Source organism: Bubalus bubalis, chromosome 1, assembly GCF_019923935.1.
Source record: "Bubalus bubalis isolate 160015118507 breed Murrah chromosome 1, NDDB_SH_1, whole genome shotgun sequence".
Lineage (NCBI taxonomy): Eukaryota > Metazoa > Chordata > Mammalia > Artiodactyla > Bovidae > Bubalus > Bubalus bubalis.
The window spans coordinates 156,095,752-156,122,550 of record NC_059157.1 but is presented as its reverse complement, the minus strand read 5'-3'; the positions used below and the strand labels follow the sequence as shown (position 1 = coordinate 156,122,550).

Sequence of the window (26,799 nt, the reverse complement as noted above, 5' to 3'; positions counted from 1 at the left end):
TCCAGCAGATCTTTCCGACCCAGGAATGGAACCGGGGTCTCCTGCATTGCAGGCAAATTCTTTATCAACTGATCTATGTGCTTCTGACTAACTGGCTATAAATTGGAGGTTCCTACCCCCCCCACCCTCCCACCCCAGGATTTGATTAATTTGCTAGAGCGGCTCACAGACCTCGGGAAAACAGCTTGCTTACTAGATTATTGATTTTTAAAAGATGTTAAAGGCTATGAACTGAAGAGACACAGAAGTCTAAGTCCTGAGAACAGGAGTTACCATGCCTATGGACTTGGGGCCCGGCATGTGAGAGTATTCTGGTTCACCTACCTGGAAGCTTTTCGAACCCTCCTTTTGGGTTTTTAAAGAGGCTTCCATATATATTGGCGATTGGCCAATTGGTGATTGGGGATTGATTCAACTGCCAGCTCCTTTTCCCTTCCTGGAGTTGGAGGGGGCAGGTCCAAGCCTGTAATCAGGATTGCTTCCCCTGGCAACCAGCCCCCATCCTTAGGTTACCTAGGGGCTTCTCAAAAGTAATCTCATTAACATAACAAAAGGCACCCTTATTATTCTCAACTCTTAGGAAATCCCATGCATTTTCGGAACTGTGTGCAGGAACAATGCTGAAAGACCAAATATATATTTCTCATTAAAATCACAATATCACAGATACAATGAAAAAAGCTTTACCATTCAGAAACAAACGTGCCCTTTTGCAGAGAATGCTGGGGAATGTTAACCCTTAGGCTTGGTCAGGCCCCTTCTTCCACCTGCCTAACCAAACACATACTCTACCACTGGCAGATGTTTGCCAGCTGGTTTTTTTTTTTTTTAGTTTTTTTTTTAATGTATAAAGATAAGGTCTTGAGAATTCTAAATTTGCACTTTACTTCAGAATTGATTTTGAAACCAAATGAGGCATTAAAACATTTAAGGGACAAGAATTTATTCTTGTGTTTGAAGCTTATATTTTTCAAGATAAATATTGTTTTTCCTTTTTAGGAAATACTGATTGACCTCTGTAAATTGTAGACTATTTCTGAAGAAGACAGAAAATCCTGTTTCTTTTGTGCCTAAGGATATTTATAAAGTCCCTTGCTTTTTTAAGAAAAGGATACACATCTTCAGAAAATATATTATCTTAATATCCACTGATAGAGGCCATAATACCTTAACTCTCAAAAGTCCCCCTGGAATCTTCTAAATGTGAGACTTATCACACATGCATCATCCTTGCGGCACTGCAGGGCACAATAAAAATTAAGATTTGCACTGGAAATCAATTTTCTTCAGTTACACATTTAACCTAAGCTCTATGGCAATAGAATATAAGATAAAGTAGGTCACAAATTTCAATGGGAATGACCTAGATGATGCAAAGATCAGCTGTAATTTGTTGCTCATTTTTTAGTAGTCTTTATTTAAAAATTCTTCTAGTTCACATGCCCAGTCAATGTAATCTAGCAGCAACCTAACAGATAAAACTCATAAGACCAAATTCTTGAATGGGACTCATTTGCTGTCAGTATTTATTTCATTTGGTTACTCATAAATAGATGAGGAGGGAAATTCCAGGTAAAAGGAATAGCTGTCTGAGTGCACAGTGGTGCAAGGGCACAGTGTACTATCCAAAATAATTTGGGGGATGATCAAAACCACACGCAAACAGGGGATTAAAAAAAAAAAAGATACATTGGAATTCACTGGTGGTCCAGTGGTTAGGACTCTGCTCTCACTCCCAAGGGCTCAGATCCTATTCCTAGTCAGGGAACTAAAATCCCATACATTCACATATGTTTCTATCACTCTAGGCCTAATGGGAATCATAGATGGTCTCCTAGAAACCTAGCTGGACACCTACGCCAGGTACATAGACTATTTTTGTCGAGGAAACAAAATGAAATTAAGTTCTAGTCTCTTTTACAGTATTTTCTGATTCCATCTTTCTTTGCCTCTGGGGTAATTATGTCCCTCAGTCTTATTAACCCATATGTTTAAATTCCAACCACCTCCTCTAAGACCTTTCTTTACTAAATATTCTTTCTCCTTTTCCATCTCTTTCACACATAGAGCTTATAGGTCTGTGTGTTTAATCTGCCAGAATAATAGCTGTTTGATCTTGGGCAAATTATTTACCTTCTCTGATCCTCTTTCCTCCCAAGATTGCTGTGTGCATTAAATGAAACAATATGAAGTCCTAGCTGGAACAGAGTAGCTCAGTAATGGTATTTCTTCCTCTTCCACCCTTCCTCTCTGAATGTGTTGCTTCCTATTTCACTTATAACCTGTTCAGCTTTCTCATTTCCTGCGCGCGCGTGCGCGCACACACACACACACACACGCAAGCTGGCAAGCACACACTTTCTCTCAACTCTTCCACATGCTTAAACTTCCCCCCTGCTCTTCACTGCCAAAGAAAGAAGAATCTGCTCAGATTCACTTACTCCCTCACTTCCCACTCATTCCTAACCACACTGCAACCTGAATTATACTTCTGCCTCTCTTTCATATCTGCTCCAGTAACCACCTGAAATTTTCAAAGCCAGCTATTTTTCCTCAACTTTTAACCGCTTCACCTGTCTTCAGCTTTTAATACTGTTGGACATCTCATCTTCTCTAAAGTTTCTCTTCTCTGGTCCCAAGTCAGCTGCCCTGACTCCCCTGCCCCTCCCTGCTTCTTGAGTAGGTTTCCCACTCAGGCAGATATGAGTGAACAAACAGGTAAAGCCATAGTGGATCAGATCAGAGGCTTCAAAAAGTAGAACCACATTGGCAATAATTTTGGCAAAAGGGAGGTAACTTCTCCAGATAAGTCTTTTAAATTTTATTTATTTATTTATTTATGGCTGTGTTGGGTGTTCACTGCTGTGCAGGCTTTTCTTTAGTTGTGGCGAGCCGGGGCTATTGTTCATTGCAGTGTGCGGGCTTCTTATTGCGATGGCTTTTCTTTGGGCAGAGCACAGGCTCTAGGGCATGCAGACTTCAGTAGTTGCAGAACATAGGGTCAGTAGCTGTGGCTTCCAGGCTCTAGCAGACGGGGATTAGTAGTTGTGGTACACAGGCTTAGTTGCTGTGTGGCATGTAGGTTCTTCCCAGACCAGGGACTGAACCTGTGTCTTCTGCACTGGCAGCTGGATTCTTTACACTGAGCCACCAGGGTTCCTATGCTCTATCGCTCTTTACAGCATCTGACTTTACTTCCATCACCAGTCACATCCAGAACTCGGTGTTGTTTTTGCTTTGGCTCTGTCTCTTCATTCTTTTTGTAGTCAAGGCAAACTGGAAGTGGTCAAACATGAGATGGCAAGAGTGAACATCGACATTTTAGGAACCAGTAAACTAAAATGTACTGGAATGGGTGAACTCAACTCAGATGACCATTATATCTACTACTGTGGGCAAGAATCCCTTAGAAGAAATGGAGTAGCCATCATAGTCAACAAAAGAGTCCAAAATGCAGTACTTAGATGCAATCTCAAAAGCGACGGAATGATCTCTGTTCATTTCCAAGGGAAACCATTCAATATTATAGTAATCCAAGTCTATGCCCCAACCAGTAATGCTAAAGAAGCTGAAGTTGAACGGTTCCATGAAGACTTACAAGACCTTCTAGAACTAACACCCAAAAAAGATGTCCTTTTCATTATAGGGGACTGGAATGTAAAAGTAGGAAATCAAGAGATAGCTGGAGTAACACGCAAATGTGGCCTTGGAGTACAAAACAAAGCCGGTCAAAGGTTAACAGTTTTGTCAAGAGAATGCAGTGGTCATAGAAAACACCCTCTTCCAAAAACACAAGAGAAGACTCTATACATGGATGTCATCTGCTGCTGGTAAGTAGCTTCAGTCGTGTCCAACTCTGTGCGACTCCAGAGACGGCAGCCCACCAGGCTCCCCCGTCCCTGGGATTCTCCAGGCAAGAACACTGGAGTGGGTTGCCATTTCCTTCTCCAATGCAGGAAAGTGAAAAGTGAAAGTGAACTCGCTCAGTCGTGCTTGACTCTTAGCGACCCCATGAACTGCAGCCTACCAGGCTCCTCTGTCTATGCGATATTTTCCAGGCAAGAGTACTGGAGTGGGTTGACATTGTGTCTGAATTACCGAATTTTGGTTGATTATATTCTTTGCAGCCGAAGATGGAGAAGCTCTATACAGTCAGCAAAAACAAGACAGGGAGCCGACTGTGGCTCAGATCATGAACTCCTTATTGCCAAATTCAGACTTAAACTGAAAAAAGTAGGGAAAACCACTAGACCATTCAGGTATGATCTAAATCAAATCCCTTATGATTATATGCTGGAAGTGACAAATAGATTCAAGGGATTAGATCTGATAGAGTGCCTGAAGATCTATGAACAGAGGTTGTGACATTGTACAGGAGGCAGTGATCAAGACCATCCCCAAGAAAAAGAAATGCAAAAAGGCAAAACGGTTGTCTGAGGAGGCATTACAAATAGCTGAGAAAAGAAGAAAGGCTACAGGCAAACAAGCAAAGGAAAGATATACCCATTTGAATGCAGAGTTCTGAAGAATAGCAAGGAGAGATAAGAAAGCCTTCCTCAGTGATCAGTGCAAAGAAATACAGGAAAATAATAGAATGGGAAAGACTAGAGATCTCTTCAAGAAAATCAGAGATACCAAGGGAACATTTCATGCAAAGATGGGCACAATAAAGGACAGAAATGGTAGGGACCTAACAGATATTAAGATATTAAGAACAGGTGGCAAGAATACACAGAACTATACAAAAAACATCTTCATGACCCAGATAATCATGATGGTGTGATCACTCACCTAGAGCCAGACATCCTAGAATGCAAAGTCAAGTGGGCCTTAGGAAGCATCACTACAAACAAAGCTAGTGGAGGTGATGGAATTCCAGTTGACCTATTTCAAATCCTGAAAGATGATGCTGTGAAAGTGCTGCATGCAATATGCCAACAAATTTGGAAAACTCCACAGTAGCCACAGGACTGGAAAGGGTCAGTTTTCTTTCCAATCCCAAAGAAGGGCAATGCCAAAGAATGCTCAAACTACCGCACAATTGCACTCATCTCACACGCTGGTAAAGTAATGCTCAAAATTCTTCAAGCCAGGCTTCAACAGTACATGAAGCATGAACTTCCAGATGTTCAAGCTGGATTTAGAAAAGGCAGAGGAATCAGAGATCAAATTGCCAACATCTGTTGGATCATCAAAAAAGCCATAAAGTTCCAGAAAAACATCTATTTCTGCTTTATTGACTATGCCAAAACCTTCAACTGTGTGGATCACAACAAAACTGTGGAAAATTCTTCAAGAGATGGGAATACCAGACCTCCTGACCTGCCTCCTGAGAAATCTGTATGCAGGTCAAGAAGCAACAGTTAGAACTGGACATGGAGCAATAGACTGGTTCCTAATCAGGAAAGGAGAATGTCAAGGGTGTTTATTGTCACCCTGCTTATTTAACTTATATGCAGAGTACCTCATGAGAAATGCTGGACTGGATGAAGCACAAGCTGGAATCAAGATTGCCAGGAGAAATATCAGTAACATCTGATATACAGCTGACACCACCCTTATGACAGAAAGCAAAGAAGAACTAAAGAGCCTCTTGATGAAAGTAAAAGAGAAGAGGGAAAAAGTTTGCTTAAAACTCAACATTCAGAAAACTAAGATCATGGCATCTGGTCCCATCACTTCATGGCAAATAGATGGGGAAACAATGGAAACAGTGACAGACTTTATCTTTGGGGGCTCCAAAATCACTGTAGATGATAACTGCAGCCATGAATTTAAAAGATGCTTGCTCCTTGGAAGAAAAGCTATGACCAAGCTAGATAGCATATTAAAAAGCAGAGATAATACTTTGCCAACAAAGGTCTGTCTCGTCAAAGCTTTGGTTTTTACAGTAGTCATGTATGGATGTGAGAGTTGGACTATAAGGAAAGCTGAGCACCGAAGAATTGATGCTTTTGAATTGTGGTGTTGGAGGAGACTCTTGAGAGTCCCTTGGACCACAAAAAGATCCAACCAGTCCATCCTAAAAGAAATCAGTCCTGAATATTCATTGGAAGGACTGATGCTGAAGCTGAAACTCCAATACTTTGGCCCCCTGATGCAAAGAACTGACTCATTGGAAAAGACCCTGATGCTGGGAAAGACTGAAGGCAGGAGGAGAAGGGGACAACAGAGGATGATATGTTGGATGGCATCACAGACTCGATGGACATGAGTTTGAGCTAGCTCCAAGAGTTGGTGATGGACAGGGAGGCCTAATGTGCTGCAGTCCATGGGGTCTCAATGAGTCAGACATGACTGAGCTGCTGAACTGAACTGAGCTGAGCCACCAGGGAAGCCCCCAGTTAAGTCTTAAACTCAATGTTGCTGCCTAATCAACAATAACTAAGCTGATCTTTAAAATGCTTCATACTCTAGCAACACAAAACAAAGTGAAGGAGACCAGAAAATGATCTCACACCTTTACAATAAGTACATCTGAGAATAGCCTTCCTCATCTTTTCCTTCACAGATCTATGCAGGAGCAGAAGTATCTAAAACTACATGCACACCTACTGAACACTGTGTATTTTTAAAGTCTGAGCTCCAATCAGTTACAGAGAGTTGAGCTTTTTTTTTAAACAATTATTTTAAAAATCCTTGGTCCAAGAGAAAATGAAGGTGTTGGTCATTCAGTCCTGTCTGACTCTTTGTGACCCAATGAACTGTAGCCCTCCAGGATCCTCTGTCCCTGGACTTCTCCTGGTAAGAATACTGGAGTGGGTAGCTGTTCCCTTCCCTAGTGGCTCTTTCTGACCCAGGGATCAAACCCAGGTCTCCTGCCTGGCAGGCAGATTCTTTACCATCTGAGCCACCAGGGAAGCCCTCCTTGATCCAAAGAGGTCTTCATTTTGTTGTATCAGTTATGAATCTTATACAGATGAGTGTCAAGAAATAGTGCAGAATGAGATAATTAACCAAGAAAGGAACTAAAACAAGGAATTGAAACTTTTCCCTTACCACTTTTTGCAAGGGTTTTACAGATTTTCAGCTAAGAAGGCATTAGTTTATGCAAAAATCACGGTGTACATTTCCTCGATACATCCTATACATACTAGTTAGCAGCACAGGCCCTAGATTGCCTTGGTTCAAATCCCACTTCCACCACTAATTGGTTGTGTGAAGGAAGAGAAGTTATTTCATATTTCTTTCTAAGAGTTTGTTTTGTTAATCTATTAATCAGGGGAAATGATGATGCTTTTTCCAGAGGGATTTTGAAAGGATTAAATGACAAAAATGTACGGAAAGTATTTCACTTGCATTCAAAATGTTGCACAAATCTTCCTTTTTCTTTTGCTACATTTCCTGCTTTAACTCCTCCCTTTCCAAGAAATTCTGCTATAGTTGTATGGGCTTCCCCGGTGACTCAGCAAAGAATCTGCTTTCTATGCGGGAGACCTTGGCTCAATCCCTGGGATGAGAAGATTCCCTGGAGGAGGGCATGGCAGTCCACTCCAGTATTCTTGCCTGGAGAATACCCATAGACAGAGGAGCCTGGCAGGCTACTATCGATGGGGTCACAAAGAGTTGGACAGGACAGAACGACTAAGCACAACACAGCGTATGTAAATATCCGTGTGTTGTATAGCTAAACTGGAAGATAAAGCAGGAGAAACTTGGCTTCAAGAAGACAGTCATCTCTGGTGAAAGAGTATAAGGCATCTGGAAAAGAAATTGATCCCAACCCGCCTGTACCTACAACAGAAGCAGACAGGACTTCAGCCCTCGAGCTGGAGAAAGGAGGACAGGTGAGAAGCACCCTACATTAAAGGGTGGGAGAGAGGGACAGTTGCCTTCTCAAGCCTATTCTCCACCAGAGTAACATTTTACTGTTTTATTATAAAAGAATTCTGATTCTGAAAGCTGGAAAACACAAACATATATTAAAGAAGAAACCCAAACTGAACCCTGATTTCATAGCTCAGAGATAACTTCTATTCGTGTTTTGAAGTGATTTCTTTAGTCCTTTCCTATGCATCTATTCGCACATCTATAATTAACATAATTGAGATCAGTGATATATATATAGTTTTGTCTACCTTTCCCATTGTTCTATTATGAGCATTTTTCAGTGTCACTGAAATATCTTCAAAACATTCTTTCTAATGACTACAAAATTGTCCTTTGGATGAATGCACTACAATTTATGTATTTATTTTAATAACTTTTTTATTTTCTAATCACAAAATAATTGCATGTCCATTTATAAACTTAGAAAATGTAATGTATAAATCACCCATAATCTTATCTCTTAGCTATAATCACTGTTAATATTTTGATAAATTCCCTTCTAGTAGTTTTCAGTGACTAGCTATTATTACATACTTAACTAATTGAGGTCATATATCACAAGTATTTTCCCATGTCATTAAAAATGCTCTCAAAATTTTAGTGCCTATAAATAATAAATGATACACGCCTGATCTCAATCTCTTACTGGTAGGGAGGGAAAAAATTTCCAGCCAACAAGACAGAAAGTGTCCACAAACAGAGGAAAAAGGATTGTCTAAGGTCATGCCCTCTAAGTCAAGAGTTTCTCTAGAAAAAGTCCAGACTTGCTTGGCATGCAAGAAAGCCAAATAGTTACTTCCAAAAGCCAGGTTGCAAAGTCCAAGGTAGGCTAACTGTTTGAGTCAGAATTCCTTTGTTTACAAATGACAGAGCCCTTTCTCAAACAAGCTTAAGAAAAAATCAACAACAGGAGCAAGTGAATAATAGAGAAAAGAGAAAGAGGAAGGGAGGGAGAAAGAGAAGTTTATTAACTGACAAAAATGAAAAGAAGTTCTGTCATTGCTGAATTCAGAGGCTCAAACAATGTCTTTAGAACTTAATTGTCATATCTCATTTCGTATCACCTGCATTGGTATCATTGTCTCCAGTATGGACAATATATTTTCCTGAAGGAAAGCTGGTCATGTAAAGCCACTGGTCTCTGGCTTATATCGTTACAGCTCTTGGTCCCAGAGGAGATGACAGTGGTTTTCCTGATGGCTTCTGAAGAAAATGATCAGTGGAGCTGGTGGGTGCCTCAGCTGAATGAATCACTGGGTTGGGGGATGGAGCATCCATTGGCAAAGCTGAGGTCTGGGAACCCCACTTAGTGGGATGCAGGATGGCTAGTTCTACTGAACCGCACAGTCGGAGGTGTGGGCTTCTCTAAACAAGAAAGGAAGGCCAGCAGAGTCATGTCCAAGTTGATAAGAGGTCAACAGTCACATCATCACAGGTGTCAGGATCAGGAGAGGACAGAGAGGAGGAGGCTGGGGGTGACTCAGGTCTGACTGACCAGGTACCCTCCACACAATCAGAAGCAGGAGGTGTGGCCCTCAGGGAGGTGAGACACATGAGCGCGCTCCCATTTATTTACCCATTCCCATATTGTTAACCATTCATGCTGTTCCAACTTTCTTTTTCTTTTTAAAAATTTTTATCTATTTCATTCATTTTTGGCTGTGCTGGGTCTTCACTGATGCATGTGGGATTTTTCTAGTTGCAGAGAACAAGGGATACTTTCTAGTTTGGGGCTACCCTCTAGTTCTGGTGCTCAGGCTTCTCCTTGTGGTGGCTTCTCTTGTTGCAGACTACAGGCTCTAGGCACGCAGGCTTCAGTAGCTGTGGCACATGGGTTTAGTTGCTCCATAGCATGTGGAATCTTCCCAGATCAGGGACTGAACCTGTGTTCCCTGCATTGGCAGGAAGATTCTTAACCACTGGACCACCAAGTAAGTTCTCAGCTTCCTTTCTCATCAGTTACTCTGCTAAGAATTATTTTCTTTTTTAATTTACTTTACAAGATTATTTATTTACTTATGACTGTAAAATAAACATGTTCATGATAAAATGCAGAAAGATAATACCTATATTTCTATTACCTAGGGGCAACCAAGTGAAAAGCAAAGGAGAAAAGGAAAAATATAAGCATCTGAATACAGAGTTCCAAAGAATAGAAAGAAGAGATAAGAAAGCCTTCCTCAGTGATCAATGCAAAGAAATAGAGGAAAACAATAGAATGGGAAAGACTAGAGATCTCTTCAAGAAAATTAGAGATACCAAAGAAACATTTCATGCAAAGATGGGCTCGATAAAGGACAGAAATGGTATGGACCTAACAGAAGCAGAAGATATTAAGAAGAGGTGGCAAGAATACACAGAAGAACTGTACAAAAAGATCTTCATGACCCAGATAATCATGATGGTGTGATCACTCACCTAGAGCCAGACATCCTGGAATGTGAAGTCAAGTGGGCCTTAGAAAGCATCACTACGAACAAAGCTAGTGGAGGTGATGGAATTCCAGTTGAGCTATTCCAAATCCTAAAAGATGATGCTGTGAAAGTGCTGCACTCAATATGCCAGCAAATTTGGAAAACTCAGCAGTGGCCACAGGACTGGAAAAGGTCAGTTTTCATTCCAATCCCAAAGAAAGGCAATGACAAAGAATGCTCAAACTACCGCACAATGGCACTCATCTCACACGCTGGTAAAGTAATGCTCAAAATTCTCCAAGCCAGGCTTCAGCAATATGGGAACCGTGAACTTCCTGATGTTCAAGCTGGTTTTAGAAAAGGCAGCGGAACAGGAGATCAAATTGCCAACATCCACTGGATCATGGAAAAAGCAAGAGAGTTCCAGAAAAACATCTATTTCTGCTTTATTGACTATGGCAAAGCCTTTGACTGTGTGGATCACAAGAAACTGTGGAAAATTCTGAAAGAGATGGGAATACCAGACCACCTGATCTGCCTCTTGAGAAATTTGTATGCAGGTCAGGAAGCAACAGTTAGAACTGGACATGGAACAACAGACTGGTTCCAAATAGGAAAAGGAGTATGTCAAGGCTGTGTATTGTTACCCTGCTTATTTAACTTATATGCAGAGTACATCATGAGAAACGCTGGACTGGAAGAAACACAAGCTGGAATCAAGATTGCCGGGAGAAATATCAATAACCTCAGATATGCAGATGACACCACCCTTATGGCAGAAAGTGAAGAGGAACTCAAAAGCCTCTTGATGAAAGTGAAAGTGGAGAGTGAAAAAGTTGGCTTAAAGCTCAACATTCAGAAAACAAAGATCATGGCATCCGGTCCCATCACTTCATGGGAAATAGATGGGGAAACAGTGGAAACGGTGTCAGACTTTATTTTTATGGGCTCCAAAATCACTAAAGATGGTGACTGCAGCCATGAAATTAAAAGACGCTTACTCCTTGGAAGGAAAGTTATGTCCAACCTAGACAGCATATTCAAAAGCAGAGACATTACTTTGCCAACAAAGGTTCATCTAGTCAAGGCTATGGTTTTTCCAGTGGTCATGTATGGATGTGAGAGTTGGACTGTGAAGAAAGCTGAGTGCCGAAGAACTGATGCTTTTGAACTGTGGTGTTGGAGAAGACTCTTGAGAGTCCCTTGGACTGCAAGGAGATCCAACCAGTCCATTCTGAAGGAGATCAGCCCTGGGATTTCTTTGGAGGGAATGATGCTGAAGCTGAAACTCCAGTACTTTGGCCACCTCATGCGAAGAGTTGACTCATTGGAAAAGACTCTGATGCTGGGAGGGATTGGGGGCAGGAGGAAAAGGGGACGACGGAGGATGAGATGGCTAGATGGCATCGCTGACTCGATGGACTTGAGTCTGAGTGAACTCCGGGACTTGGTGATGGACAGGGAGGCCTGGCGTGCTGCGATTCATGGGGTGGCAAAGAGTCGGACACGACTGAGCGACTGAACTGAACTGAGGAGCAACCAAATTGTGTTTGTGTTGTGTGTGTACACACATGCACATACAAATATACATATACAAAATTGATGTCATACTTCAAATAGAATTTTCATTCCTGATTTTTAGTTAAAATTAAATTAGAAACACTTTGTTATTAAATAGTCTTTGATATCAGAATTCTGATAGATATATATTTCATCATGCTGCTTCTGCTGCTAAGTCACGTCAGTCGTGTCCGACTCTGTGCGACCCCATAGACGGCAGCCCACCAGGCTCCCCCATCCCTGGGATTCTCCAGGCAAGAACACTGGAGTGGGTTGCCATTTCCTCCTCCAGTGCATAAAAGTGAAAAGTGAAAGTGAAGTTGCTCAGTCGTGTCTGACTCTTGGCTACCCCATGGACTGCAGCCCACCAGTCTCCTCCATCCATGGGATTTCCCAGGCAAAAGTACTGGAGTGGGATGCCTTCTCTGATATTTATTATTAAAAAAAAAAAAAGTAGCCATTTCTTGGTTTGGGGACATTTAGGTTGTACCCATTTTTTCACTATTGTAAGTAAACCTGTATTTGGTATAAATATGTGTCTGTATCTCTGATTATTTCTTTGGCATAGAGTTCTACAAGTGGAGACACAGGGCTATAGTGTGTGAACACCCTAATGAGTACAGTTGTGCAGACTGGCCTAGGGTCACATATCAGTGTTGAAGGAGGAGTGAAATGAGGGCATCCTATGTGACCCAAGACAATCAGAATGCAGATGATGGGAAAACCAGTAGAACTCACTTGAACATGGGAGCTACAACTCTGACCTCACGGAGAAAAAATCAAGATTTGTTTAGGTTGCCATTCCACAAGATCAAATCTTAACCTAGACACATTTGGGAGTTTCACACTGTGACTTATACAACTGTCCCTTGTAGACTGACCCACAGGAAAACAAGCTACGCTCGACCACTGATCTCATTTCACTTCTACCCTGAGTTGAGCCTATCTGCTCCCAGCCACTCAAGCCTTCCCAGACAGAATGATCTCCACCAGGAATGCAGGTAGAACGAACTGGAGAATCTCATTTGCCAGAAACATGCCACCAAGAGTTTTGTTCTTTTTTTTCCCCCGGACAAAACAGTCAGAGAGAGGGAACATCATTTCCCAAAGGATTCCGCAGACTGCTCTGTGGAAAGTGAGGAAGAACAGGGTAGGGGATGAGGAGAGATTTCTCCAGCATCCTACAGCAGCCTGGCAGAGCTGGCGGTTAGGGGCGGGAATCCTGAGGGCCACCTACAACTGGGAGTGAAAGTCGCTCAGTCGTGTCTGACTGTTTGCAACCCCAGGGACTGTATAGTCCCTGGAATTCTCCAGGCCAGAATACTGGAGCAGGTAGCCTTTCTCTTCTCCAGGGGATCTTCCAAACCCAGGGATCGAACCCAGGTCTCCAACCCAGGTCTCCCACATTGCAGATGGATTCTTTACGAGCTGAGCCACAAGGGAAGCCCACAACTGGGAGAGGAACATGGAAGTGAAGAAGGACCACTTCATGGACCAGAGTGAGTAGCAGTCATTTTATTTTTAGGGGCGGCCATGAATCCAGAGGGTTTCCCTGGTGCCTCAGACAGCAAAGAATCTGCCTACAATGTAGGACACCCGGGTTCAATCCTGGGTGGGAAAGAGCCCCTGTAGAAGGGAATGGCTACCCCCTCCAGTATTCTTGCCTGGACAATCCCATGGACAGAGGAGCCTGGTGAGCTACATTCCTTGGGGTCACAAAGAGTCGGACACTACCGAGCGACTGAACAACAACAATGACTCCAGAGCTTTGGGGAAAACTGTAGCTGGGGAGGATTTCTGGGATGCTTTCTGTAAGGTATTTGGTCTGGTTCTTTAAAAATACCCACAACAAATATATGAGTTCATCTTTCAGGCTGCCAGAGACAGATTCACATTTCTTTGACTGTGACTCTTCATTGATGCTGGGCTACAAGAAACCAGGAAAAAAACTTTGCAAACCAACCAAAATCTGAACCACCATATCCTCCTTAGAGGCTCTCTCTGTGTTTTGTACAGGGTCGATAAGAATTTATTCACTATACTTTTTTCCTCTCTGATCCTCCACCCAAATGTTTGACACTTTCCTAGTTTATAACGGGGTTGCCTCACCATGTGATTGTGGAAAAGGTATTCTAAAGTAAAATGGTCTCCTCTGTTCTGCACTTTTCTTTCCTTACCTTACTACACACTTGTAATTGATCACAACTGACTATCATTGCAAGGACTTTGCTTTACTTGGCCTTATGTACTCCAGAGCCTGGTTCCAGAACTTTACACCTTGTGTTACAAAACGCATACTTGCTAAATTACAGTGAAGGCAAGGAGAAACTTTTCCAGGATTAAATAAATCTGCTTTGTCTTCATTTATTCATCAGATCAACAAACACGGATGAAGGATTTAATAGAGAAAAACCTCTTTTCTTCATTGTATGATACAAACTGTTTTCCCGTTCTCCCTCAAGAATATGACTTTCATCTGTGTGTTATTTTAAAATTGGCTCTAAGCAAAGCACATCCCAGAATGAAGAAAGCAGGTTCTTCCTGATAAAAACCTGGTTTCTATTGTGAAAGGGCCGCGGAGGTCAGTCAGTGCCCTCCCTGTCTAAAGAGCAAAGCACTCGTTTTGTATTGAGATGTTTAAAATTCTTTTATCAAGAAGTGCTTTGGCCTGATAATTAAGGTATGTGTTTGGCTTGGTTTATCTTATCTGAGGATGAAAGGAGAAAAGAACTGTGGTTTGGAAAGGGAAGGAGGCCTTCTTAGGACGATAACCTCAAGATAGAAAAAGGCATCTCTGAGTCAAGGTAGGGCAGAACAGCCTCATCAAAGGACGTGGTGGCAAAGGAGGGCAGGGGTTTTAGGACTTACCGTGTGTGGATGCTCCCTGGCACTGCAGTGAAAGTTGGATGGAGCAAAAGGTAGGGCAGGGTGTCCCTTTCACCACACCATCTTCCGGCCGGGAATCTGGCTTGCAGACTTTTTCTCTGCTGGTCTCTCAGGCCACGTGTGAGCAAGCATGTGTCACCAACAAGCGAGTGAGGGCTGGTTGTGGGGGAAAGTGTCAAGTGATCAACCCTCTAGTTTGCCTGGACGCTCTAGGTTCTGCACTGACAGCCTTGCATCCCCGAAAACCCCTCAGTCCCTTGCAAAACTGGACACTTGGTTATCCTACTCACCAACCGGAGCAGTATCATGGAAAATTAAGGTATTCGTGGCTTCACTACGACTTACTTTTTTTTCCCACAACTTCAAAATGTTCAGATTGCAGCTCCACAAATACCAAGTTACTCAGTTATAAAACCGGAAAGCACTGGGTTAGACTGAATGTGGGAAATGGTGAGATTTGTGGACAGTTGTAAACAATTCACTGCAAATATAGGGGAGGGAGATGCCAGTGTTTGTAAGAAGCAAACAATGGTAAAAATGTAGAGGGTTTGCTTTTTAGTTACTTAAAATATGTAGAATGCTGTTGCTTTTCTCTTAGTATTATGTAAGATTTATGTATTTATCTCTTCTGGGTCTTCGCTGCTGTGCGGGTTTCTCTCTTGCTGCAGCGAGCGGGGACTCCTTACCTGCTGGTGCACCGGCTGCTCTTTGAGGTGGCTCCTCTGGTTGCGGAGCACGGGCGTAGTAGTTGTGGCGCAAGGGCTTAGTTGCTCAAGGCATGTGGGATCTTCTCAGATCAGAGATCAAACCCGAGTCTCCTGCATTGGCAGGCGGATTGTTTACCAGTGAGCCACCAGGGAAGCCCCGATTTTCTCTTTATTATTACCATGTTTTTATAGCAATACAAGATTTTTGTTTGTTAGTTCATCTGTTTTGGATTCAGAAAATGTAACTATTTACAAGGGATTTCGTTGGTTAACTTGCAATCACCCCCACCCCAGTGCTTCCTATGGTCTTAGCTGTTTAACTTTTAATCCTCCCAACAACAGGGTATGAAGAATGTAAACCTCATGCTTAGGGAAGTACTGTTTGCACATTTCTTAATGTTCTGCTGAAAACCATCCGCTTCACGTACTGCTGACACTACAAGTTCAGGGTCGCTAACGTAAACCAGGCACCCAGCCTTGCCTAGTCCTCTCTGCTGCCACTGCTGCTAAGTCGCTTCAGTCGTGTCCGACTCGGTGCGACCCCACAGATGGAAGCCCATCAGGCTCCCCTGTCCCTGGGATTCTCCAGGCAAGAACACTGGAGTGGGCTGCCATTTCCTTCTCCAATGCATGAAAGTGAAAAGTGAAAGGGAAGTGCTCAGTCATGTCCGACTCTTAGCGACCCCATGGACTGCAGCCCACCAGGCTCCTCCATCCATGGAATTTTCCAGGCAAGAGTACTGGAGTGGGGTGCCATTGCCTTCTCCTAGGTCTATCTATGTTGCTGAAAATGGCATTATTTTATTCTTTTTAATGGCTGAGTACTGAAGAATTGCTTTCTTTTTAAGTCACAGCCTCTACCTTGCTGACTCCATCCTCACCTCCATCCCAGGATCTTCCACATCAGTCACCACCACCTCTGCCTCTGTATTTTCAACTGTTGCTGCTCTGTGGCTCCATCCTTTAGCATTTCACATGCTGAACCCACTCCTATCTTTAAAAGAAATTATTTTTTCTAGTCCAATTGCTCTCAGCACTAGTTACTGATGAAAATCACCTGGGGAGCATTAAAAACGTTACAGTGGCCAAGCTGTACCTCGGAACAATTAAGTCAGAATTGGCAGGGGTGGGGCTCAGTGTCAGAAGTTATTTTGAAAGCTCCCCAGGTGATTAAGGAACACTGATCCAACCTACCTATCCTTCCAGCTACCCTCATCTGTTCTCACTCACTGTCAAACTCAACTTGCCGCCTCCTTTCCCTAACCCCTCATTTATGCCTCTACCGGTGTGACTTCACCTCTGCCCACTTTGGCCTGCTAAGCCATCAAGGTCACTGAAGAAGTTCTCATTGCCAAATCCCACTGTCTGAGCAGAGCCTTGGCCTGGTGACCATCCCTTCCTCCTTGAAGCATTCCCTTCCCTTGGTTCCGTGCTGCCGTCTCCTATCTTTCTCCTTATCCCTCTTGCCTTCCAATTTCCTCGGCTTCCTTTCCTCAGGTCTGCCTTCACCTTTTCTCTGCCACTCTTGTTGGGCAATCTCATCCTCTCTCTTGGCTTTTCTTGCCACCCAGTGTTAAGGACTCCCAAGGAGCCCACCCAGATTTCTTGAACACCCCTATCCTATCTCCCACTGCCTCCTACACAGCTCCACACAGTTAGCTCAGGAGCAACCTCAAATTCAATGCCAACATAAAACACTTCATCTCACCCCATCCTCCTGAATATGTTTTCTTCATTGTTTCTTGCCAACTTATATCCAGTTACCGAGTAATGTGGGCATTACCCACGCTCTTAGAAAGCTCTCATCCACTCATTCAATTCCAGTTTGTGCTTTCTCCTGAGTCATTTTAATTCAGCTTTCATTTAAAATATTACTCCTCCAGGAGGCCTTTTCTGATGCCTAGACTAGGTTTGGCTCCCTGCTATGTGCTTTGAGAACATGTGACCCTTGCCCTAGCATAACCCTTAAAACCTTATAGTAATTGCTTAATGGCTGACTTCCACTGGCTAGGGACTCAGAGAAATACAGTCTTTACCCACCAGGATCTTAGAGTCTAGAGAAGAAAAGGAATCATCGTAATAGACATCTCATCTCATCCTCTGTAGTCCCCTTCTCCTCCTGCCCTCAATCTTTCCCAGTATCAGGGTCTTTTCCAATGAGTCTGCTCTTCACATCAGGTGGCCAAAGTATTGGAGCTTCAGCTTCAGCACCAATCCTTCCAATGAATCAGGGTTGATTTCCTTTAGAATGAGATGGTTGGATGGCATCATTGACTCAATGGGCATGAGTTTGACCAAACTCTGAGAGATGGTGAAGGACAGGGAAGCCTGGCATGCTGCAGTTGATAGGTTCACAGAGTCAGACGTGACCGAACAACAATAAACAGAAAAATGCATAGGTATGTGTAAGGTTCTCAATTTGTAAAATTATTGCTTGACTATTCATAGGTGTCTTGAGGGGACCAGCTGAAGAAGGCTTGTGGGGCAGGTGGAGCCTCCCTGTTTCAGTCTAGTACATTACCCAGAAGTATGTCTGCTGAGTTGATCCCAAGTGAATTTTTCTGGAAAGAATAGAATAAAATGCATGTATCTTCATTTAGAAATGCTGACTCTAGTAGTTAAGAATACTGTATATTTGAAAGTTGCTAAGAAAGTTCAGTTCAGTCGCTCAGTCGTGTCCGACTCTTTGCCACCCCATGAATTGCAGCACGCCAAGCCTCCCTGTCCATCACCAACTCCCGAAGTTCACTCAGACTCATGTCCATCAAGTCAGTGATGCCATCCAGCCATCTCATCCTCTGTCGTCCCCTTCTCCTCCTGCCCCCAATCCCTCCCAACATCAGGGTCTTTTCCAATGACTCAACTCTTCGCATGAGGTGGCCAAAGTACTGGAGTTTCAGCTTCAGCATCATTCCTTCCAAAGAAATCCCAGGGCTGATCTCCTTCAGAATGGACTGGTAGGATCTCCTTGCAGTCCAAGGGACTCTCAAGAGTCTTCTCCAACACCACAGTTCAAAAGCATCCATTCTTCGGAGTTCAGCCTTCTTCACAGTCCAACTCTCACATCCATACATGACCACTGGAAAAACCATAGCTTTGACTAGACGAATCTTTGTTGTTAAAGTAATGTCTCTGCTTTTGAATATGCTATCTAGGTTGGACATAACTTTCCTTCCAAGAAGTAAGCGTCTTTTAATTTCATGGCTGCAGTCACCATCTGCAGTGATTTTGGAGCCCAGAAAAATAAAGTCTGACACTGTTTCCACTGTTTCCCCATCTATTTCCCATGAAGTGATGGGACTGGATGCCATGATCTTCGTTTTCTGAATGTTGAGCTTTAAGCCAACTTTTTCACTCTCCTCTTTCACTTTCATCAAGAGGCTTTTGAGTTCCTCTTCACTTTCTGCCATAAGGGTGGTGTCATCTGCATATCTGAGGTTATTGATATTTCTCCTGGCAATCTTGATTCCAGCTTGTGCTTCTGCCAGTCCAGCGTTTCTCATGATGTACTCTGCATAGAAGTTAAATAAGCAGGGTGACAATATACAGCCTTGACGTACTCGTTTTCCTATTTGGAACCAGTCTGTTGTCCCATGTCCAGTTCTAACTGTTGCTTCCTGACCTGTATACAAATTTCTCAAGAGGCAGATCAGGTGGTCTGGTATTCCCATCTCTTGAAGAATTTTCCACGGTTTATTGGGATCCACACAGTCAAAGGTTTTGGCATAGTCAATAAAACAGAAATATATGTTTTTCTGGAACTCTCTTGCTTTTTCCATGATCCAGCGGATGTTGGCTAAGAAAGTAGATCTTAAAATTTCTTATCACAAGAAAACAAATAGTTACTATGTGGGGTGATGGATGTTAACTAAATTTACTGTGGTCATCATTTTCCAATATGTACATAAATCACCTACAATTAATACAGTGTTATATATCAATTATATTTCAATTTAAAAAAGGGAAGAAAAAAAAAGATGCTAGGTAATTCTGAAGCCCTTAGACCTAAGTATGATCTGAAAATCTGAGCATTTTTATTCTATAAACTAGTCCAAAATAAACAATACGAAGCCTTGTTATACCTGTTGCAAGGTCTATTGTGTATTTTTAAATGTGACGGGCACATTAAATATTTGAAAATGTATTTGAAGTTACTGTATAGTACTTAGCCCCAGTTCCACCCACTTTCCCTTCCTAAAAAGAACCATGCAGCTGTTAGTTTGTTTAAGGAAACTTATTGTCTGGTTCTCTTGCACCGTATCTGCAAAGGATGTGTGACTTATGTGTATCAGTAGCCATGGAAAAAAGATCGGCTTCAGTGACCTTTCCCCTGACTGAAATTTTGTGAATTTTTAGGTGTTTGTGTTCAAAGACAGCAATGCAAAAAAAAAAAAAAAAAAAGAGTTCTAAGATCTGTTTTTCTTACACTTCCTCTTAAACTACAGTTTCTGAAATCTTAAGTTCCAATTACTGATTCTAAGAGAGGGTGTTTTTCCACAAGGCTCCTACGTGGCTTTTAGGAATTCCCAGGGTTAATAATTTGTCTTTGTGCCAAACCCCTGGCTTTATTTTCCTTTGCCCATCTGCACATTTTGCATGCATACGGGCTACTGGTGTGCATATGTATCCAAGCTTTTGCATACGGTATGAGTATGCTTTCCAAAAGCAGGGCCATAGAAGTTCTAAAGGAGGCAGGGAGTTCTTGGAGACAGTCCAGCCACACGCTGCAGATGGCGCTGCTGTGATGGGGTAGGGGGCCTCCACAGCTTGGATCAGGCCGCCTCTGCTCCCCACAAACCTCTGCACTCTCCAACGCAAGGCAAGGACTCTGTACACTTATTGTTAATAAGGGCCTCTCACAGGGCATTAAGTATGAAATTCACAGAGGAAAATGCAAGGCTCTTTGTAATGAATGCAGAATAATGTCTGCTCTGTTTTGTTTGCAATTTGGAAGGGGGAAAAGAGGTCTAAAGGCTAAAACCAGTGTCAGTATTTGATAAAAATGAAGAATAATAACAGTGATCATCAAGCTGTGTAAATTGCTATAAAAGAGGAAGCAACAATAGGCTGGTTATGATCTTGGTGGTGTCTCAATCCTTTTCACTTAGTTTCACAGAAAGCCAATTGTCCAGTGAAAGTAATGGTTTATAGAGATATTTAAGTCATCAAGCCTGAGGAGGCTGCTAGATGGAAAAGGAGAGTGGACAGAGTATTTGATCTAAGAAAGAAGGATATTTAAAATTTGAAGTCAGATCCTTTACATGTGGAATCTAAAAAGACCTGATATAAATGGACTTACATACAAAACAGAGAGACACTCACAGAAGTTAAGAATGAGCTTATGGTTGTCAGGGGCAAGGATGGGAAGAAGGGATAGTTAGGGAGTTTGGGATCTACCTGTGTACACTGCCATATTTAAAATGGATAATCAACAAGGACCTACTGTATAGCGCATGGAACTCTGCAATGTTACGTGGCAACCTGGATTGGAGGGGAGTTTAGGGGAGAGTGGGTCCATGTGTATGTGTGACTGAGTCCCTCTATTGTTCACCTGAAACTATCATAACATTGTTAATTGGCTATACCGCAATAGGTGGCTCAGATGGTAGAGTCTGTCCAAGGTGTGGGAGACCCAGGTTTGATCACTGGGTCAGGAAGAGCCCCTAGAGAAGGGAAAGGCAACCCATGCCAATATTCTTGCTTAGAGAATTCCGTGGAAAGAGGAGCCTGGCTGTGTCCATAGCAAAGAGTTGGACATGACTGAGGGACTAACACACAATACAAAATGAGGACAGAATGCTGGTGGCAGTTTAGTCGCTAAGTCATGTCTGACTCTTGTGACCCCAGGGACTAGAGCCTGCCAGGCTCCTCTGTCCATGGGATTCTCTAGGCAAGAATACTGGAGTGGGTTGCCATTTCCTTCTCCAGAAGACAGAATAGCTGGGGAGAATTTGGAATATCTAATTCTGAATTTGGTTTTTTTTTACACCTAAGTTTGTACTAAGTCGAAGTTTGCAATGAAGATTGCTATAGAGAAGAAAATAAGCAGCACTAGCCCCCAGCTGGTTTTGACCCTGAGCTCCAGCCACAAAGCCATTGTATCTGAGGATAGTGGCTGACAGCTACTTCAGGCCTGCAAACTACACGAAGGGGTTGGAATTGATTTACTTTAGAAGATTCTTGTTCCATTTGTCTTGCGCTCTACAGTACCTGCCGTAGCTCTTCATACATAGTTGATACCCAAAATATTTGTTGAGCTGAAATGATTTGCTACCAACTGAACAAGCACAACAAAGGCAGGGTGTGCAGGACAGGACAACACTGAGCTGAGCTTATGCAGCTGTGAGAGCATCACCTTAAAGAGTCTGGGGTAGGGGTGGCAGCATAGAATTCTCTGGCAGTCTAGTAGTTAAGACTCTGCACTTCCACTGCAAAGGAGTTAGGTCCCACATGCTTTGTGGTGCGGGCAAACGAAAAAAAAAAAAAAAAAAAAAGAAGAGCTCAAGGGAACCTCTGAGGGAGGGAACAAGGAAGGGGAAGTGGCTGATGTACCTTATCATCAATCTTTTGATGGGCTGAAAGCGCAAATGCGTCGATTCTCAGACAATGCAAAGCAATGAGACTCAGACCCGATGTAAACCATTTACAAGGAAAGGTGGAATTTGCTTAGGAAGGACGATTTGGGGGTTATCATATTTTCCATTTATACACAAATTCATTCCAGAAATAGCCATTTTACTTAGCAGGTGTCCCTCTGGTCCCTCACTAGGCGTGGCCAGCAGGTGTGCCATGGCATGGCTGTACCCTAAGTGCCTTCTGTTGAAGAAGTGAATTTTTTCATTCTCAAGTGAATTTTTTAAAGTACTGTGTTGACTTGACAATGGCTATCATTATGGTGAAATAACTTCAGAGGAAGCACATTGAAAGCAATGTGCTAGTCACCCTCACTCTGAAACATAAGTGATCAGACAATCCATGAATTATTGGGTGGAAACAGTAATTCAAATATAACGTATTGTTTTATACACTGTTCTTTAATAACTGTTTCTGAGAGTAATCTGTTATTCAAAAATAGAGGTTAATGAAAATGTTTATATGAAACCTATTTCTAAGTTATTAATATGAGCTTTAGGGGCTATTGGAAGGCAACTACTATTCAGAGGGCAGCAGGAGCTGGTAGAATAGATGAGATTGTCCAGGCAAGGTATAGAGAGAGGAGCGGAGTGCCTGGGACAGACAAGGTGAGTGTGTAGATTTTGAAGTATAAAGTGAAGAGCCTCAGAGGAGAGAGAAGAGCCAGCCAGAGACGATGGGAGGAAAACTATGAGGGGTCGTTGGGTGATATAGACACAAGAGAGTGTTTCCAGAAAGGAGTGACTGTTAAAAAATTATAGTAACAAGCTTTGTCGATTTTGATAGTATTTTTGCTTCCTACTCAAGCTTCAGAGAGTCCTGTACCTCCCTAGATATTTCTGGGATTAGTGATTTAGAAACATAGGTAATCTACCTAGGTACTTTGCATGTATATAAGTTTTGAATAAGTCTCCTATGGCCATGCTTTCTGAACCAGATTTTGAATAACATGAGCTGACAGTGGGGTAAAATATTTGACATCAAGTTCTGAAAAACTGTGAGTAAGGACAGCTATGGGTGTCCCCTCCCAGCCTTTCCCCTGAGCACTGAGAAATCACAATTACAGTGTCTTCATGTGAATCCTTTCCACCCCTCAGTAATTTTTACTATCTAAATAAAAACATTTGCAACCATTTTTTTAGAAAAAATACTGATTTATTTATTGTTTGGCTGCAGTGGGTCTTTGTTGCTGCACTTGGGCTCTCGCTAGTTGTGGTGCCTGGGCTTCTCACTGCAGGGGCTTCTCTTGTGGTAGAGCACAGGCTCTAGGGTACTTGGGCTCCAGTGGTTGGGGCATGTAGGCTCAGTGGGTATGGGGCACGGACTTAGTTGCTCTGCAGCATGTGATATCTTCCCAGACCAGGGATCGAACCAGTGTCCCTTTCATTGCAAGGCAGATTCTTAAACAGTGGGCCATCAGAGAAGCCCCCTTTACACCTTTTTGAAAATAAAGATTATTAGGATTATTTCTGCTCTAAAAGTAGTACTCCTTGGAGAATATTCTCATTACAGAAAATACAAGAAATCAGAGAAAAAATCCATTATACAGGGATCTAGTTTCTGTTAACATTTTTAAGTGTGTTTCTTCTCCATCTTTTTTCTACTCCTTTAAAATTTTCTTTCTGACAATTCTGAATAATTTTTATAAATGCTCTTATGTGTTGTTTTTTTTCCACTTGATATAATACAATCAGTTCCCACTTTTAAATCCTCATAAAGATTATTTGTAATAGTTATATTACATAATTAACAAGTCCCCTATGGTTAAACATTTGTATTAATTTCTAGTTTTTATTATTATTAAAAACTATCGCATTTATTCTTAACGCTTTTACAATTTTTCACAATATTTGTGTGTGTGTGTGTGTTTGTCAAAACACAATATTTAATTTAACAGATTAAGAAATACAGATGTTCTTGAGGCTATTGATTTAATTTGTTAAATTGCTTTCAGAGTTCCCAGTAGTCTTTATTGTAAGCACAGGCTTTAGTGTCAGTTAGGGGTTGAATCTTGACCTCATGGGCTGGAGTGAGACCATTAGAGGGCCTTGCCAATGGTGAATGTACCACCAGCCCAAGCCCCCAAAACGTTACTCAAAATAAATTTTGATTTATTTTGAGCAATATTCAGCCGGAAATATACTGGGAGGAAGGCTAAGGAATAGATGTTTCCCTGTGATGTCTACTTTAATGGTTTTCTTTTTTTGACTGTCAGACTTCAAACTCTTCATTTTCCCCTCTTTTTTGGTGTCCCTATTTCGCTAGTCCTCTTGGCACATGTTTGTTCGCTTTGTAAAGTGATGGGCTGCAAAGAACAACCTTTTGTGCTGTGAGAATTCAGCAGGGTCAGGAGGTCTCTCTAAACCTTATCTTTATTATTTTTTTTAATTTTATTTATTTTATTTTTGGTTGTGCTCAGTCTTCCCTATTTTGTGGGTTTTCGCTAGTTACGATGAGCAGGGGCTACTCTAGTTGCGATGTTCAGGCTCCGCGTGTTGCAGAGCAGAGGCTCTAGGCACACAGGCTTCAGAAGCTGCAGCATGCTGGCTCAGTAGTCGTGGCTCCCACGCTCTAGAGCACAGGCTCAGTAATTGTGGTGAACTGGCCTAGTTGTTCTGCGTCATGTGAAATCTTCCCGGACCAGGGATTGAACCCGTGTACCCTGCATTGGCAGGCAGATTCTCAACCACTATACCACCAGGAAAGTCCTAAGCCTCATTTTTAAACTGAAAATAACAATATCTATTTTATTAGTTTGTTTTAAGGATTAAATCAAGTTTTCTTGCTTTGTATAGTATCTGTTATGTAGTAAGTACTCAATAAATGATAGCTGCTGCTGCTATTTTTGAGATGTGATAAATTTACATTCTTAAACGCCAGCAAAGTATGACTATACTTACCATTAAATCTTTTTTGAATCATGTAATAATTTTTAAAAATGGAGTCTCATCTTGTTTAGTCTACTTCGCTTCCTTATGAGGTTAAACCTTTTTTTTCTCTGTGTTTATAGGCTATATTCTCATTTAGAATTGTATGCGTGGTTTCAAATCTCAGTGCTTCCACTCACTGAGTGTGCCACCAGCCCAAGCCCCCAACAGATACCTCAAAATAAATGTAATATGCAGCTGAAAATATTTTGGGAGGAAGGCTAAGGAATAGATGTCTCCCTGTAATGACACTTTGATGCTTTTCTTATGCATTGATGTAATATCTTGCCAAATGTTACAAGGCGTTTGATAAGCAATGGAAGACCCAAGCTCAATGGTACTAAAGAAGGAAATGTACTATCTGCCCTATGATAGAGTCCCAAATAAAGCCTCTGGTTGGGATGGTAGGGGGAGTATGATTAGATTTGACCTTTTCCTCTGGGAAGACTTGGCTTTGCCCCACCTTTAATGATCATGAGATGTCTATAGCATCTCTAGGTACCACATCCATACACAACCCTAGAAATGTAGCTGAATTTTCTTCTGATTTCTCATTGGGGAAGAATTTTGAAATTTTAAAGAAAAAAGGGAAATTAGTAAGTAAAAAGATCAATACATTTAAATTCATAAAAATTGTTCTTTAGGATATGTATTGCATTAGTTATTGTTTGTTTGGTTTTGCAGTATTCAGAGAAATACAAATTAAAATCACAACAAAATACCACTACACATCTATTCAGTTCAGTTCAGTTCAGTCGCTCAGTCGTGTCCGACTCTTTGTGACCCCATGAATCACAGCACACCAGGCCTCCCTGTCCATCACCAACATCTATTAGATTTGCTAAAATACAAGAAACAAAAAAACAAACAATAAACTGGCAATACCAAGGCCCAGTGAAGGTATGGAACAACAGATTAAATTTTCAGATAATCCTGGTAGGAATACAAAATGGTAGTGTGAAAAAGACAAAGGCATTATCTATCATGAGTGAGAAATTATTTCCCAAACGCTTCTTAGAAGATTTCTCCCTCTCAGCTTAATCGCCAGAATCTGGCACTTGTTCATTCCTAAACCTGATCACTTGGCAAGAGGAATGGGACCACACCTTCAATACCTGAGACTATTCATCTCCTGGGCCTGGATCAGGGCCTTGAAATAAATCAAGGTGTGGATGTGAGCCTGACTGGGTGGAGCTCGGATGGATCAGAAGACTGACAGGTCAAAACAGCTTATGGCTCCTGAGGTGAGTGACATAGGCAAGAACCTTCACAGCTCTGACCCTCAGGTTCTTCCTGGACCAAGTGGGGATGTCCACCTTAACTGAATGTTTGCAAACTCTCCAGTATAGACTTGACCAGGGCTAGGTGCTCAGAATTGTATTTCTACTGATTTTGCTTTATTTGCATGAGCATTTTGTATAATATAGTTGGCCCTTGAACAACATGTGTGGGGAGGAGGGGTCAACTGTAATATGTTGTCTTTCATATGGATGCAAGATTTTTCCTAAGTTAAGGCTATGTTAGTTGGGGGAGCCAGACAGTATGAAAGTTTGTAATCACTGTGGTCAAGTGCATTTAATCTCTTCTTTTAAAACATTTCTTCTAACACTTTTAAGCTTAGAAAGTACTCCCAAACTCCTTTGCACTTCACTGATACTTAATACAAAGTCATGTTTTTCCTTTAGTCTCTTTGATGTGATTGGCACTTTCTGCTCTCTTTAATCCATATTGGATTTGGTATGGTCTTAGATGTAAAATAAGGATCGACACTGACATCTTTCCTTAGTATGTAACCAACTGTTCTACTATCACTTATTAATAATGCTCTTCCATGATGTGTGC

The 26,799-nt window shown here is 42.0% G+C and overlaps 1 long non-coding RNA gene across 1 annotated transcript; it reads right to left on the bottom strand.

Annotated features, from left to right (window-relative positions):
* Window positions 1-3,216: 3,216 nt before the first annotated feature.
* Window positions 3,217-16,469, bottom strand: LOC123334363. The gene is made up of 4 exons (XR_006552110.1): window positions 16,279-16,469; window positions 15,377-15,508; window positions 14,673-14,846; window positions 3,217-3,276 (listed from the first exon to the last, which is right to left on the bottom strand). It is a non-coding gene; the product is annotated as an uncharacterized LOC123334363 (long non-coding RNA).
* Window positions 16,470-26,799: the final 10,330 nt, after the last annotated feature.